This window comes from Macaca nemestrina, chromosome 2, assembly GCF_043159975.1.
Source record: "Macaca nemestrina isolate mMacNem1 chromosome 2, mMacNem.hap1, whole genome shotgun sequence".
Taxonomy (NCBI): domain Eukaryota; kingdom Metazoa; phylum Chordata; class Mammalia; order Primates; family Cercopithecidae; genus Macaca; species Macaca nemestrina.
Genome location: NC_092126.1, coordinates 122,155,605 through 122,171,449, shown reverse-complemented (window position 1 = coordinate 122,171,449; position 15,845 = coordinate 122,155,605). Strand labels below are relative to the sequence as shown.

At 48.9% G+C, this 15,845-nt stretch overlaps 1 protein-coding gene and 1 long non-coding RNA gene across 3 annotated transcripts in view; one reads left to right on the top strand and one right to left on the bottom strand.

Moving 5' to 3' along the window:
- Positions 1 to 15,845, top strand: part of LOC105482965 (family with sequence similarity 107 member A) — a 63,663-nt gene that overhangs the window by 4,900 nt on the left and 42,918 nt on the right. The window lies entirely within an intron of this gene.
- Positions 5,913 to 15,711, bottom strand: LOC139361985 (uncharacterized). 2 transcript variants are annotated; one of them, XR_011620115.1, is made up of 4 exons: positions 15,485 to 15,711; positions 12,412 to 14,958; positions 11,542 to 11,639; positions 5,915 to 7,258 (listed from the first exon to the last, which is right to left on the bottom strand). It is a non-coding gene; the product is annotated as an uncharacterized lncRNA (long non-coding RNA). The 2 variants fall into 2 exon arrangements; XR_011620114.1 differs by having other exon boundaries at positions 5,913 to 7,258; positions 11,542 to 14,958.

The window sequence follows — 15,845 nt, the reverse complement described above, 5'->3', positions numbered from 1 at the left end:
ATTCCAGCCTCTCCACCTTTGCTCATTCCATTTGCCTGCCTGGAACTCCCTCCTGATTTCTATCCACAGCCAACACTTCTGTGCATTCCAGCCCCAGGGCTTGCCCCACCTGCTCTTCTAAGTCTCTGACTGCATGTGAATTGAATTCCAATTGCACTGACAGATGTTCCATCCCAAGGTGTGAGGGAAGATGTCAGAAAGGAAGAAGAGGAATGTCAATTGTCAAGCTCCAACCCCACCAGCAGCCACTATGCTAAATGCTTTTTTTTTGGGGGGGGTGGGGGGGTACAGAGTCTCACCCTGTCACCCAGGTTGGAGTGCAGTGGCACGATCTCAGCTCACTGCAACCTCCACCTCCCGGATTCAAGCGATTCTCCTGCCTCAGTCTCCTGAGTAACTGAGATTACAGGTGTACATCACCATGCCCAGCTAATTTTTTTATTTTTAGGAGAGATGGGGTTTTGTCATGTTGGCCAGGCTGGTCTCGAACTCCTGACCTCAAGTGATCCACCCACCTTGGCCTCCCAAAGTGCTGGGATTACAGGCGTGAGCCCAGCCCTAAATGCTTTTTCATGCTATCTGGCCAACACGTCCACAGCCCAGCAAAGTAGAGGCTGCTGTACCCACTTCATGGATGGGCACCACTCAAAGCTGCTCTGCCCTTCATGCCAATTCCAGTCATTACTTGCCTGGGCCTCAGTGCAATTCCCAAGACTTCTGCCCCACCTGACACTGAGCTAGGCATTTAATCCTCACAAATGCCCCAGGAAAGGGCTAACATTCTCACGCCCATTTCGCAGGTTAAGACACTGAGGCTCAGAGGTCACCAGTAAGAAGTGGCAGGGCTAGTGTCGCACTGAGCTGTGCCTAGCCAGGCAGCACTCTCCTGGGCAGGCCAGGCACATTGCATCCTGAGCTCAAGTTCTCCCCACCACCCTGCAACCCCCGTTATGCAGATGTTTGGAAAGCATGCAGACTCAGGGAGAAGAGGTCTGGGGTCAAGTGAAGCCTCTGGCACTCACTCTCTGGGTGATGTTTAAGCTTTGCTTTTCCTCATCTGTAAAATGGGGATTAAAATAGTACCCACTTTAGTATTATTAGTGTGAGAACTAAATGAGAAAGCTCTCGAAGTGCCTGGATGCATTCTGGCCCTTGGGTCTCAGTGTCCCCATCTGGGAATGGAGATGTTTGCATTCAATTATTCCCAGTGCCCTCCCCAACCATGGTAAAAATGAGCTTGTCACTTTGTCCATAGCAAGTCTCAGTGCAAAATGAAAATGTGGGATCCCTTGCTCAAAAATCATTAAGAATCTCAAGACAGCAATAGCAGAGCATTAAACCAAGCACAGGGCCCTTCTGAGCTCAGAGCCCTGTGCAGCTGCACAGGTCACACCCCCCGGAAAGCTGGCCCTAGTCTTTAGTGCCAGCCAAGGGGATGTCTGTGCATGGAAGGCCACATTCCTGAGAGTCAGGCGCAAGCACGCGTGCTGGGGTTGTGAGCATGGTTTCCCAAGCACTGAACTTCGTCATTTAGTTTCAGGCTCCCCTTTTACTCCATCTGTTTACCCACTAGATTTGAAAGTCTCTGAATGATTTCCTCCTCAGCCTGAGCAAACTGGTGAATACACTGTCCTCCCCTTCCCTGGGAACCATGCCGCCACCTCCTTCACTCCCACCTTCAGAATGGCCTGGGCTGAAACTCCTGAAAAAGTTAGAGTTGACATTTCTCCCCTGGGGAAGCCCAGGGGCAGAAGGTGGGTATAGAGGAGGAGTGGGGACTGGACTGGCTGCAGCCAAAAGGGGCATTTGAAGACAGGCAGGGTGACCTTTGGAGGCAGGAAAGGGCGGTTTTCCTGCTCCCCAAGACCTCCCAATGGGGCTTTTATTTCCTTCTGTCCTTGGTCTTCCCCAAACTGGGTTCAAGGTTCGAATGCCCAGGGCTGCTTCAAACAGGTGTACAGGTTGGGCACTGCACAAAGACAACCAAACCAGAGAACGGGTTAGTGGGACGTCCGGCCCACCCTCTGCCAGTGGAGCCATGTGCCCAGGTGCTGGCTGGGTCTGCCCAGGAGTATGCTGCTTCGTCATTCCACAACGTCATCCCGCACAGCCCTGTAACCGCCTCTTCCGAGACTAAAACCTTCCCCATCCAGTCTTACGGCTGGAAGCCCAGCTTGGGAGGGAGGAGGAATCAAAAGAGAAAGAAAGGAAAAAAGATGTCGGCTCAGCAGAGACTTTTCCAGGAAGCTTTCCCTGAGTGGATCTCGAATATCTATACAGGGTGAGGGGCTTAGATAAGTGTGCAAGAGCGGGGCAAGCTTGTCTCAGAACCGCATGTGCATAACCAGGCCTACAGGTTTTGCTAAGCCTGTAGGATTATCGGGGGTGGCTGGGAAGGCCAGAGAGATTAGAAGGGGGTCAAGTTCCTCAGGGACCCCGTGACACCAGCACTCTCCCCACTTCCCCGGACTGGGCAAACCCCATCACACTCAGAGCTCTCTGGTCTCTCCTCCACGCTGACCACTCTGTGATTTCATGTTTAGTCCTGTGATTTACCCATGAGGGAAGGGAGGCCGTTTGATTTTTGGCTTACCATTGTGACACAGAAGGTGCTCCATAAATTAATTAAGGTAGGGAGGGCAGGAGAGAGGACGCTGATTTCCCAGAAGTAACTCAGCCTCCCTGGGTTGAAGGCCAATCTCATGGAAGGATCCATGCAGAACCTCAGGCTGGGGGCAGGGACATGGACTGGGTCCCTCAGTTTCCCCCACATGTCCCTCCTTCCCCTCCAATGGCTCTAAGGCTCTGATCCAAATTCCCACATTCCTCACTCTGCCTCCACCTCCCCACCACACACACATACACACATTTACACATACTTTCCACCTGCACAACTTCCTGGCCAAATGCAAAATCCCTCATGGCTTGTTCATCATTTATTCAACAAATGTTGACTGGGCACCTAGTGGGTACCAGGGACCCAGGCACTGGAGATAGATGAGTGAATGGGACTCAGGCTCACCCTTGGGGTGCACAGCCCCATGGGAGAGAAATAAGCCACCCCCAGTGACAGAGCAAGTGCTGGGTGCTATGATGAGGGAAGCAGATAGGACCTGGGGCACTGAAGGGGGATCCACAAGGCCGAGAGGTGAAGGATGAAGAGGGGTTTATCAGGTCAGGAGGCAGGGAGAGGTTTCCAGCAGGGAATAGCATCTGCCAAGTCCTGGAGGTATGAGAGGCTGTGGCATGTCCCAGGAACTGAAATAACTTGCTTTTCCAGCTCCTCTTCAGAAGCCTCGTAGTGGCCCCCAAATTCCAGGTTCTGGGGTTAGGGACTGCCACAGATCTGGTTCGGTGGCACCTTAACTTCTCCCAACTACCCTGCACTTACCCTGCCATGCCATCCTCTCCTCTCAAAAAACAACTATGTAAAGTCCGGGTACAGTGGCTCATGCCTGTAATCCCAACAATTTGGGAGGCCAAGGTGGGAGGATCACTTAAGCCCAGGAATTCAAGACCAGCCTGGGCAACATAGTGAGACCCATCTCTACAAAAAAAGAAAAACTAATTAGTTGGGTGTGGTGGTTCACCTGTAGTCCCAGCTACTCAGGAGGCTGAAGCAGGAGGATTGCTTGAGTCCAGGAGGTCGAGGCTGCAGTGAGTCGTGATAGCACCACTGCACTCCATCCTGGGTGACAGAGTAAGATCTCGTCTCAAAGAAAAAAAAAAACGCAACTATGTTTCTGCCTCAGACTCTTTGATCAAGGAGAGCATTTTTTTTTTTCTGTCTTCTTTCTTTTGCTCATTATTCAAAATAGAGCTCAGAGAGAAAGAAAGAGAGACATAGAGACAAAGACACAAGAGGTAAATCACAAAGAGAAAGTCCCCCAGAAACAGAATTGAAGAAACCCCAAACTTGCCCCCCTGACTTCTCCCCCTGCCCCAACATCACCCTCCAGGTGCCCACCAGGGCCCTTCCTCACTCCCAGATGTTCTAAGACCTGAAGAGAGGAAGAGGTTACAGGGTGCCAAGATGGCCGCCTTCCCCCCATCCTCGGGCCTTGGGGCCAAATCTCATTTCCAAGACAGTAGAGAGAAGGAAATTATTTTAATTCTTTTTAAATCCACTTTTATCTTAGTCCACCTCCTCCTAATCCAATCTTCCTCATTTACTAATAAGAAATAAAATATTCGCTTCAGAGGCCCTGAATGAGGGGCCCTGGGCAAGATGGCCTCCGTCTCTGGGCTCCCACTCCGGGCTCCATGTCAAAGCAGAGAAGGTAGCTGTGCTGCCCACCGGTTTAGGGGTAAAGTGAGGCGGGGGAGAAGAAGAGAGGGCAGCAACAGTCATTCTTCGGAGGGCCAATTCTACCCCAGGTGCAGAGCGAGGGCCTCATGTGAGCAGCATCACTGGCTTCTCTGAGCAGCCTGGCATGGGTAGTTTTCCCCATTTCACAGCCGCAAAGGGCTCAGATAAGATTACACTGTGCAAAAGCAGGCTGGTGTTCAGATTCCCCCACATGCACCAAAAGCCAAGGCCTTGAAGAAACCTTGCACAACACAGCCAACCTGGGCCTACACCCTTGAGCCTCACTCAGTCCTTCTCATCTGCAAAATGGCACTTCCTGAAGGTAAATAAGGATGCCTTCTAATAATTGAACCACCATGGAATCCTCACCACAAACCCAGCCACAAAGGTATCAAGGTCCCCATTTCACCAAAGCAGACACCTGACTCAAAGCAGTTGAGTTCACGTCTCAAGATCACAGAGCCAACAAGTGCCAGCGCTGGGACTTGAACTTGGATACTTCTGGCTCCACAGCCCACGTTCTCATCGACTTGTTTTTCGTGCGTCAGGATTGAAGCTGTTCATCTCAAGCCAGAATAAATCTTCACCTTGTGCAAGACAGAGTTAATAGTAGGTAGTGGCTCCACTCCCCTGGGAGTAGCACTGAAGAGGGGCCTAAAGTTCAGGAGAATTTAATTTCTATCTTGAAAGGGTTTGGAGGTGGGGCAGGAGGGGCCAAATCAAAAGCCAGCTTTCTTGCAGGCAGAAACCCAAAAACGCAGCTCCCTCCCTGGGCCCCAGGGATCAGCTTTCAGAACATTGTGTCTCCCAAACTAACTTGAACAAGGGGCTTTGTGTAAGTCAGAGATCAGATCTCAGGGCCTGGGGCAGAGAGAAAGGGGAGGAGCTGGAACTTTCTTTTTCATCTAAAATCTAAGATGACAAAGCCTGCCCCGGGGAAGCTGGAAGAGCCTGGCTTGTTCTAGGTGACATCCCACTCCTCAGGAAGCTCAGGATGGGGCCTGAGGTGTCCCATAGGGATGTTACACCCAGAACCTGCAGGAACTCAGCCAGAAACGGGGCGGTGTCTGTCCTTTTTGAGGGACCACCGGGGATTTTTCTCTACCCACCTGAGCTCTGGGAATAGGTAGGGGTCATTCTGGGGTGTATGATGTGGTGCCTGCTCAGGAAGAGGCCTGCCAGTGAGACCCGCGGGCCCTGAAACGGCCATCACCTGTGAAGGTCCCATGCTGACTCTGCCATCACAAGCAGGCACTGTGAAGTGACACGGGAGTTTCCTGGGACAGCCATAACAAATGATCCAGAAACTGGGTAGCCGAGGCCAGGCGCGGTGGTTCATGTCTGTAATCCCAGCACTTTGGGAGGCCAAGGCAGGCAGATGACAAGGTCAAGAGATCGAGACCATCCTGGCCAACATGGTGAAACCCTATCTCTGCTAAAAATACAAAAAATTAGCCAGGTGTGGTGGCGCGTGCCTATAGTCCCAGCTGTTTGGGAGGCTGAGGCAGAAGAATCACTTGAATCCAAGAAGTGGGGGTTGCAGTGAGCTAAGATCGCGCCACTGCACTCCAGCCTGGAGACAGCAAAACTCCATCTCGGAAAAAAAAAAAGAAAGAAAGAAAGAGAGAGAGAAAAGAAAAGAAAAAAAAGAAAGAAAAGAAAAGAAAGAAACTGGGTAGCTGAAAACAACAGTTTATTCTCGCACAGTTCTGGAGGCTAGAAGCTGAAATCAGGGTGTTGGCGGGGCGAGCTCCTCAGAAGGCTCTCAGAGGATCTGTTCCATGCCCTTCTCTCAGCTTTTAGTGTTGCCTGCAATCCGTGGTGTTCTGCCCTTGTCATCACAGTAGTGGTGCGGGGTGTGTGTGTGTGTGTGTGTGTGTGTGTGTGTGTGTGTGTGTTCTCCTCTTATAAGGACACCAGTCAGATTCGATTAGGGCCTACCCTAATGCCCTCATCTTAACTTGACTACGTCTGCTTTCCAAATCTACATTTGCAAATAAAGTCACATTCACAGGTAGGAGTTGGACTTCAACATTCCTTTGGGGAGATATAGTTCAACCCTTAACAGTCATGCCTGGACCCCCGGACCTCTGTACTTAGTGGACACTCTTCTCGGGCACCTGAAGTTCTACATTCCTCTGGCTGAGACCCATCCATCCTCTGCCAGCTGCTCTCCTGGGGCCTCAAGTCCAATGTAGCTCTTGTCCAGCTGCAGTGGGTTCCCATATGACAGAGCCAGAATGAGCTACTTTAATTCTGAATCTGATCCTCTCTTCTCTCCAGTAAAACTCTTCAAGAGCAGTTACAAGGAACTCCACAGGCCCTGGCTGATCGTGCTCTGGGCTCCCTACTCCATACACACTGGGCTCCACAGGTATCTCTGACAGATTAATCTCTTCCCCACCTCGGAGCTTTTGTCTCCACTGTTCCCTCCACCTGTGCACCTTTCCCTAGGTCTCCTCATGATTGTCTCCTTCTGGTTTCAGCTCTGAGACAAGTCTTTTTTTTTTTTCTTTTTTTTTAGACAGGGTCTGGCTCTGTCACCGAGGCTGGAGTGCAGTGGCAAAACCTTGGCTCATTGCAACCTCTGCCTTCAGGGCTCAAGTGATCCTCCTATCTCAGCCTCCTAAGTAGCTGGGATTACAGGCACACACTACCATGCCCAGCTAATTTTTGTAATTTTTGTAGAGACAGTGCCTCACCATGTTGCCCAGGCTGGTCTCCAACTTCTGGGCTCAAGGAATCCACACACCTCAGCCTCCCAAAGTTCTGGTATTACAGGCGTAAGCCACTGCACCAGCCTTCTCCATCTTCCCTCCAGCTAAATTCCCCCCATCTTGGTCCCAAGTCCTGCAGTTGCTTCACAGAGCTTACCATCATCTGAAATTTCCTTCTTTGATTATTTCTTTAACTGTTTCAAATCTAACTTTCCCCATCAGCATGTTGTCTCTGTAACGGCACAAGAAAATCTTTAGATTCAAATGACAATGAAAATACTATATATTAAAACTTGGAGGAAGCAGCTAAAATGGTCCTTAAGAAGAAGGTTATAGTTTTACATGCATATTGAAAAGAAGACTGAGACTTACTGAGATAAATGTCAAAGTTACAAAGTTGGTAAAAGAACAACAGAAACAATCTAAAGAATGTAAAAGTCATGAAAAAACTAAAATAAGAACCAAAATTAAAGAAAAAAAAATACATGATATTGAAGATGGCCAAAAGTTGGTTTCTTTAAAAAGGTACTACAGAATGATGTAGTTGGCTTTAAGAAACATCTAGAAAATATTGTTGAACAAAATTGGCTTGGGCCAGACATGGTGGCTCACGCCTGTAACCCCAGCACTTTGGGAGGGCGAGGTGGGCAGATCACTTGAGATCAAGAGCTCAAAACCAGCCTAGCCAACATAGTGAAACCCCATTTCTACTGAAAATACAAAAATTAGCCAGATGTGGTAGTGTGCACCTGTAATCCCAGCTACTCAGGAGGCTGAGGTGGTAGAATTGCTTGAACCCGGGTGGTAGAAGTTGCAGTGAGCTGAGATCATGCCACTGCATTCCACCAGCCTGTGTAACAGAGTGAGTTAGTAACAGTTAAAGAAATTGAATCATCCATGTATGGTGGCTCACACCTGTAATCCCAGCACTTTGGGAGGCCAAGGTGGGTGGATCACTTGAGGTCAGGAGTTCAAGACCAGCCTGGCCAACAAGGCAAAATCCTATCTCTACTAAAAATACAAAAATTAGCCAGGCATGGTGGCAGGCCCCTGTAATCCCAGATACTTGGGAGGCTGAGGCAAGAGAATCGCTTGAACCCAGGAAGCAGAAGTTGCAGTGAGCCGAGATCACGCCACTACACTCCAGCCTGAGCGACAAGAGAAAAACTGCATCTCAAAAAAAAAAAAAAGAAAAGAAAAAGAAATTGAATCATGAGTTACTATCAGAACAGCAGTTTTATAGGTGAGTTCTATTAAACTTTAGAGGAATTCATCAGTTTGGTTTCAGGCAGAGTCTTCTAGATAATAGAAAATGAGGGAAAAATTCCCACTTCATTTTATAATAAAATAACTTATACTGAAATTAAACAAGGACAATGAAAGAAAAGTAAATTACAGGCCAATTCACTCATGACATAGATGCAAAAAAAAAAAAAAAAAAAAAAAAGCCCTAAGCAGGACTCCAAAATCCCACAGCCAGGACCTGGTGGCACAGAAATTCTTTTTAGTCACATTCCACTGACACCTCCTCTCTGTGAGTCTGGCCTGGGACAGCACAGCTAATGGGCTCCACCCTGAAATGGCCACAGGCTCTCTTTCCTCTGGAGCCAGAGCCAGGCCAGAGTCAGTGGAAAGTTTCAGTGGCAGTTTTTCCAGGGATCTCCCAACCAGGCTCAGCCAGGGGAACACTGGAGAGAGACTGACTTCCCCTAGTGACTGATGCTGGTCCAGTCCAGCCCACTGGCACTTCCCAGGGACAGCAGGCTGCAGGCAGTTGTGGCACCTGCAGGAGCCAGAGCCAGAAGTCTGTCTGAGGCAGATGTAACATATAGACCTTGGACAGGCCATAAGGGTTGGACTTCCACCTTCTGCCTCTTGCCTGTCAGTCTCCACCATCCCAGGGCAAAGACTTGGCAGCTGTGGGAAGCTGAGCACTTGGGAGGGTTGAGCCTCCCCAAGACTCACCTCTCCCAGGGAGATATGGCCCTAGGGTACCCAATCCTAGAGAGGAGAATATGAGGGAAGGCTTCCTGGAGGAGATGCCATCTAAGCAGAGTCCTGAAGGAAGGAGCCAGGCAAAGAGGAGGGCAACAGTGTTCTCGGTAGAAAGATCTGATTGTACAAAGGCCAGAGGAGAGAAGCCTTGATGGCACTCAGGGCACTGAGAGCAACTTGGTCAGGCCAGAACAGCAGGCAGGGGCTAGGCAGGGCAGGAAGAGGGGTGAGTGCTGTAAGAGAGAGGACACAGGGGCCAGAGGTTGGTGGAGTCTGGGAAACCAGACCAAGGACCTTGGCATGGGAGGGCTGAGGTCAGCTCGCTGGAGTCAGCTCTAGCACAGCATGAGAAGCCTGGGCAGTGAAGTCAGACAACCCGCAGTTTGACTCCTGCTCCCCATCTCACTAGCTCTGTAACCTTGGCCACCTCCTCGATCTCTCAGCCTCAGTTTCCTCATCTATAAAATAGATCAGTAATAGAATCTACTGAGCACAGTCCTTGACACATAGTGTGAGCTCAACAAATGGCTGCTATTTTATCTGACAAAACAGGCAGTTGGCTCCCTTGGGCTGGATTTCAGGGCAGAGTCATGGCTGGCGATATGGAGCTGCCGACCATCAGCAGTACAGGTCCTTCCAGAGAGGCGGTAACTGAAGTCCCAGTGGAGGAGGTAATGGGGAGGACAGCGGTAGAAACTGTTCCCTGAGCGCCGTCAATTCCTGCAGCATGGGAGTGAAGAGTCAACTAGAGTTGCTTGCCAGGAGGGAAAAGACCCACAGGGCTGCTGGTATAATAAAAATAAATGTGACTCCAAACTGTGCATAAAGATAACTGATAACAGGCAGGTGGGGGATGATAGGTGATTGGATTTTTTTTCCTCTTTGTTTTCTGATACTTCCCACAATACTTTATTTTTATTATTTTAAGAGGTGAACTTAGTGCTGCCATTTTTCGAACTTTTCTCATTTCTTTATTTCTCAAACAATACATTATTATTGTAGAAAAATCAGCAAGTATACCACTGTGACACTGTGGCGTGAGTCTGTGCAGATTTTCACCCCTCCACCTGGTTACACGGGTCCTTTTTTTTTTTTTTTTACAAGGTCTCTCTCTGTCTCTCTGTCACCCAGGCTGGAGTGCAGTGGTGTGACCACAGCTCACTTCAGCCTCGACCTCCCTGGCTCAAGTGAGCCTCCCATCTCAGCCTCCCAAGTAGCTGGCACTATAGGTATGTGCCACCAGGCCCGGCTAATTTTTGTATTTTTTGTAGAGATGAGTTATCACGATGTTGCCTAGGCTCGTCTCTAACTCCTAGGCTCAAGTGATCTGCCCCCCTCAACCTCCCAAAGTGCCAGGATTAGAGGTGTGAGCCACTGTGCCCAGTCCAAGACATTTTTCATGGGTGCATAGCATTCCACTGATAAAAACATGCCACAGTTTTTTAGACCAATCCCTGATTTTTGTATATATAGGTTGTTTTCATTCCTTCATATCTTAGTAGATATATGTTGGTGCACATCCTTTATTCTTTCTTTGGCATAGATTTTGCGTTTAGGTTCATGGGTGAGTTTCTATGAAGTTGGATGCAAAATGCTATGTGTATGCGAGGACATGTAGACTTTCCAAAGAGAGAGAGAACATGGCCTTGTCAGATCCTTAAGGAAGCTGGTTTCCCAGAGTTAAAAACCTGCTGCTACGAAGGGAAAAAAAAACAAAAAAACAAAAAAAACACGCAATCTGCAGGCTGTGACTCATCTCCTCTCTGTCTTCATTCTCACACAGAGCAGTTTGGCAACAAACAATTTCATTTCAAAAAATAATTTACCATTTAGTTAGTAATTACTATGTGCAGAGCTCTATCCAAATACTTTACGTGCACCATCCTACAACAACCCCATGAAGTCGGCACTATTGTTATACCCGTTTTACGGAGGAGAAACAGCTCAGAGAAGTCAGGTACCTTGTGAAGGCTACACAGTAGGTCAATGGGGAACCCAGGAATCAGATCCAAGCAGCTGTCTCAGAGCTCTCTGAGCCTCCCACTTTCGCAGGCATCAATGCCCAGTGCAGTGGGTGGGGTTCCCAGAACCCAGGAAGCAATCCCTGAAGCAGCATTTCCCCAGCTGCTCTCAACCAAGTTGTCAAGGCTCTCTGGGCTGAGTTTCCATCAGGGACCTGCCCATAAACAGATGCTGCAGAACATCAACAGTACCTGCCTGATTGGAGGAGCCATCCAGGTTGGGCAAACATCACACTGGCTGGGCTCATCCTGCTGAAGCCACACCTGTGACACCCCCACCTGCTCATAATGACACCCTCTCTGGGAATACAGGGCCAGTTGTCAAGATTCTGCTGATCTTAGACTGGGAGTGGGGAGTGAAGGGGATGGAGCTGATGTTGGGGGCCCCTGGGCAGGGCCTCCTTGCACATTGGGGCTTGTATTAGTTCATTGTCATGATGCTATGAAGAAATACCCATGACTGGGAAATTTATAAAGAAAAGAGGTTTAATTGACTCACGGTTCCATATGGCTGGGGAGGCCTCAGAAAACTTACAGTCATGGCAGAAGGCGAAGGGAAGGAAAGGCACTTTCTTCACAGGGCGACAGGAAGAAGTGCTGAGCAAAGGGAGAAAAGTCCCTAATAAAACCCTCAGATCTCGTGAGAACTCACTCACTATCATGAGAACAGCATGGGGTAACCGCCCGCATGATCCAATCACCTCCCACCAGGTCCCTTCCCACGTGGATTACGGGAACTACAATTCAAGATGAGATTCGGGTGGGGACACAGCCAAATCACATCAGGGCTTATGTCTGCAGCAGCACAGCCCAGAGGCAGCATTATCTGGCATGAAGCAGCCAACTCCAAATGCCGGAAGAGCGGCCAGAGTTTCCTTGAGGTTAACCAGCCGCTGCTTCACCCATCCACTCAGGTGGAAAAGGGTGGCCCCTGGAAATTTGAGAATTCCTCTGGGAATATCAGTGATAAAGCTTTTAACAGATGGATTTATTGAGCACTTACTATACACCACCTATGCAAGCAGCTTCAGTTATCTCATTTATCTTCTCATCAACACTTTTGTTATCCCCATTTCTCAGATGCGAAACTTAGGCATGGAGAAGTTAAGGGGGTGAAAAAGCTAGGAAGTGTCAGGGTAGAGATCTATGCCAAGGCAGAGTCCACAGCCTTCTCTCTCTATCCCTCAGCAAATTCAGAGTACTAAGGATAAAGTTCCAAATTTGGACTTTACCACTGACAGCGAGCTTCCCAGGGGCAGGGACTTCGTCATCCCACAGGCTGAGCCTCATGGATGGGCGTAAGTGGTCCTGCATGAGACAAATCTGGGATGCCACTTGCCAGCTGTGTGGCCTCGGGAGAGTTACTTACCATCTCTGAGCTTCAGTTTCCTCATCTATGAAAGGCAGCTAGTAACTCCTATTTAGTCTGGTGGTTGTACGCAGGTAATGAGATGACTCAGCGTGATGCCTGGCCTGTGGTGCCATATCTGGTAGACAGAAGTGGTTGTCATTGGTGCTGTTGTCATTTCTATCTTGCACGTGATTCAGCTGCTGTCTCCTCAGGTCCATTAAAAATCAGCCTCTAGAAGGGAATGGCCTCACACGGCCTATCTGCAACTAGTAATGATCATGATGTGCTGGCCATCTTGTCAGTAATGTGCACTTCCTGCACACTGTATGCCAAGTGCCATTCTAAGCACTTTACATATTAACTAGCCAAGAAATAACCCCAGGAGAGAACAGCTGCCTCCTGCCCCAACCCTCTAGGGAGGAGACGGGTCAAGAAGCCATTCCTAGGCCAACCCATGTGTACAAGATCTGCTGTAGGAAGAGGTCACAGATGGTCTCACTGGGGGATTCTGGGCCCCAACTTTGGTCCCATATCCATGTCGGGAACCCAAAAAATGACTTTCCCTCTTCCACAACCCCCTAGGTGGCTCTAAGGGCTCAGTGAAGTCATTGCCAGAGGGCTTGAAAAACAGAAAGAGGCTGTGGGAGATGTTGGGGGAAACCTTCCTCCATGCCACCCCAGGGCCTAGGGCAGTGCTCACAGTGTTTACTGACTGACTAATATTTGTTGACTGTAAGTGATGGTTCTGTTTTTAGAGCACAGCAGCTCAAGCACTAAGCTGTACCAGCCATTTTTTCATATATGTATAAGAAGAAGACTAGAAAAATAAATACTAATTATCTTAATTGAGGAAAGGGCAATGGGGTGAGGAGGGGAGATATCATGGTCACTTTTGTATTTTTTTCCACTTTCTACATTGCCTGCAATGAGCAAGTATTAATTTTATGGTCAGGAGAAAACAAACGTTTCTGTAAGTTTGTGACTTACCTCATTTTACAGAAAAAGAAATGAAAGCCCAGACACGTTATGCCATTTGCCCAAGACCACGCAGCCAGAAGAGAGTGGCTGGGATGGACCTATGCCTGCCGATTCTTCACCTGCATCTGCTGGGAACCGCGTCCCTCAGCACTGGGGCCATTTCCAGCTCCTGAGTCATGGGGCCTCATTGTCCCTTTCCCATGACCAGGCCCTGAAAATGCTCCCACCCCAATCCTGCCAGCTCCCCCAACTCCTGAGAGAGTGCCCTCTGAGAGCCACGGGTCCCTGCAGATCTCAGGAAGGTGACCAGGGGGAAGGGATGCATGCAAAGCCCCATTCCAGCTCGCCGACTCACTGCTTATTCATTAATAAAAGAATGCCCAGGCTATTTTGGGCACCTGTAATTTTCTACTTGAATAACCAGGAAAGTGGCTGCCTGCCCGCTTCTCTGCCCTGCTCATGGCGCCAGAACAGGGGAAATGCGATCTCGCCTGGCGTAATGGGATCTAGGCCAGGTCTCACTGCTGATTTCCTTGCCTTTGCCTCATTCCAGAAAGCCCAGGTGTCCCCCACGCCACCTCCAAGGGGGTCTGGGGAGGGAGAATCCAGGCCAGGTTTGGATGTTGTGGACTAGGTGGTTCCTTCCAGTTCCAGAAGGCAAATCCCAGCTCTGCCACTTGCCAGCCTTGGGACTTTGGGCAAGTGACTTAGCGTCTCTGAGCCCCAGCTTCTCTATCTGTAAATAGGGATAACTATGCCACCTTACAGGTTTGGTCCAGGGGAGTTGCCTGGCTCTTAGGATAATTGTTGCTGTTGCTATTATTGTTATTCTATAGATAAGGAAGGAGTTGTTCTGGGAAAAGATCTAGCCTAGGAGGCTTGGGCCTTCTCATTTGGCTCTATTGCTGACTAGCTATGGGACCTTAGACAAGTCTATTTCCTTCTTGTTTTAAGCAAAATTGTTCTTTATGCTTATCAAGGTAATTCATGATCATTATTGAAAATTTAGAAAAATGAATGAAGAAAATTAAAAATCAGGGTAACTCTTAACTGCTATTTATTGAGCACCTACTCTGTGCCAGGCCCCATGTTAGGTGCTTTCTATTTATTATCTGTAATTCTCCCAAGTCTGCACCCATTTGTAGATGAGAAAACTGGAGCTCAGTGTGACTCATAACTGGTAAGTGTAGCAGAAATCAAACCCAAGTCTTTCATTCTTCAAAGTCTGTTGGTTTGGTTTTCTATTGCTGCATAACAAGTGACCACAAAATCAGTGACTGAAAACCACACATATGTATCACAGTTTCTCTTGGCAGGAGTCTGGGCACTGATTGCCCAGGTCCTCTTCTCAGACTCTCACAGGCTGCAGTCAAGGCATGAGTTGAGGCTCAACTGAGGAAGAGTTCACTTCCATGCTCATTCAGGTTGTTGGCAGAATTTATTTCCTTGCAGTTGTAAAACAGAAGACCCCAGAGGTTTGCCGCTTGCTTGTTGGAGGCTGCCCTCAGGTCCTTAGAGGCCACCCAGTTTCTTGAGGCAGTCCACAGCTTCTTGCCATAGGGGCACCTTACCTAGCTGCTAACTTCACTGAGCCAGTAAGGAGAATCTCTTGTTAGTGCATGCTAGCAGGACAGAGTCACATGTACATGCACACATATACACACATACATGCACATATACAAATCCATCTAGCATGATCATGAGAGTGACACACCCTCACCTTTGCCATATTCTATTGTTAAATTAGCTCCCACCCACCCTCCACTCTGGAGAGGTAGAGGACCACACCAAAGTGTCAGCACAGGGGGTAAGAGTTATGGAGGCCCCCTAGGGGTCTGTCTCCCATACCCACACTCTTCCCACCACAGCCAGTTCCCCTTTACCCACCAACATCCTCAGCCTCACCCTCCAGGAGAAAACTCCACTTTCGGTTGGCAACTGCAAAGTTAGCTCCTTCTTACAAACATCGTAGCATAAACTGGACCAAGGAAAGGGAGCCTCATGGAACAGTGGCTCAAGACATTTGACCCCCAACCCTTGGTACCATGCTGTGTAAAAACCAGAGAGGGAATAGAAATGGACAGGACATAGTGCCCAATCTCAGAAAACTTACCAGGAGTCTGGAAAGGTGCCACAGTCAAGTGCTCTTTTGGTTGCAGGAGCCCTGGGTTAAGGGGGAAGAAAAGACAATTTTTTGGCTCTTATACATGAAAGTCTAGGAGTAATGACATCAAGCAAGGCTGGATCCTGGGTCTTAAATGAAGTCTTCAGGACCTAGTCCCTCTCCCATGGCTCCACTTTTCTCTAGTTGACCTCATTTCTGGGCCAGCCCCGCTTCATGGAAACTCCCAGCAGTTGCAAGATTATCTCATTCTTAAACTAGAAGAGTGTGAAGGCCGGAGGGAGAAATAGGTATTGGGGGTGGGGGTTGGTTTGTTGACAAGAAGTCACGAGAAAGTAAATTGAGAGTAGAC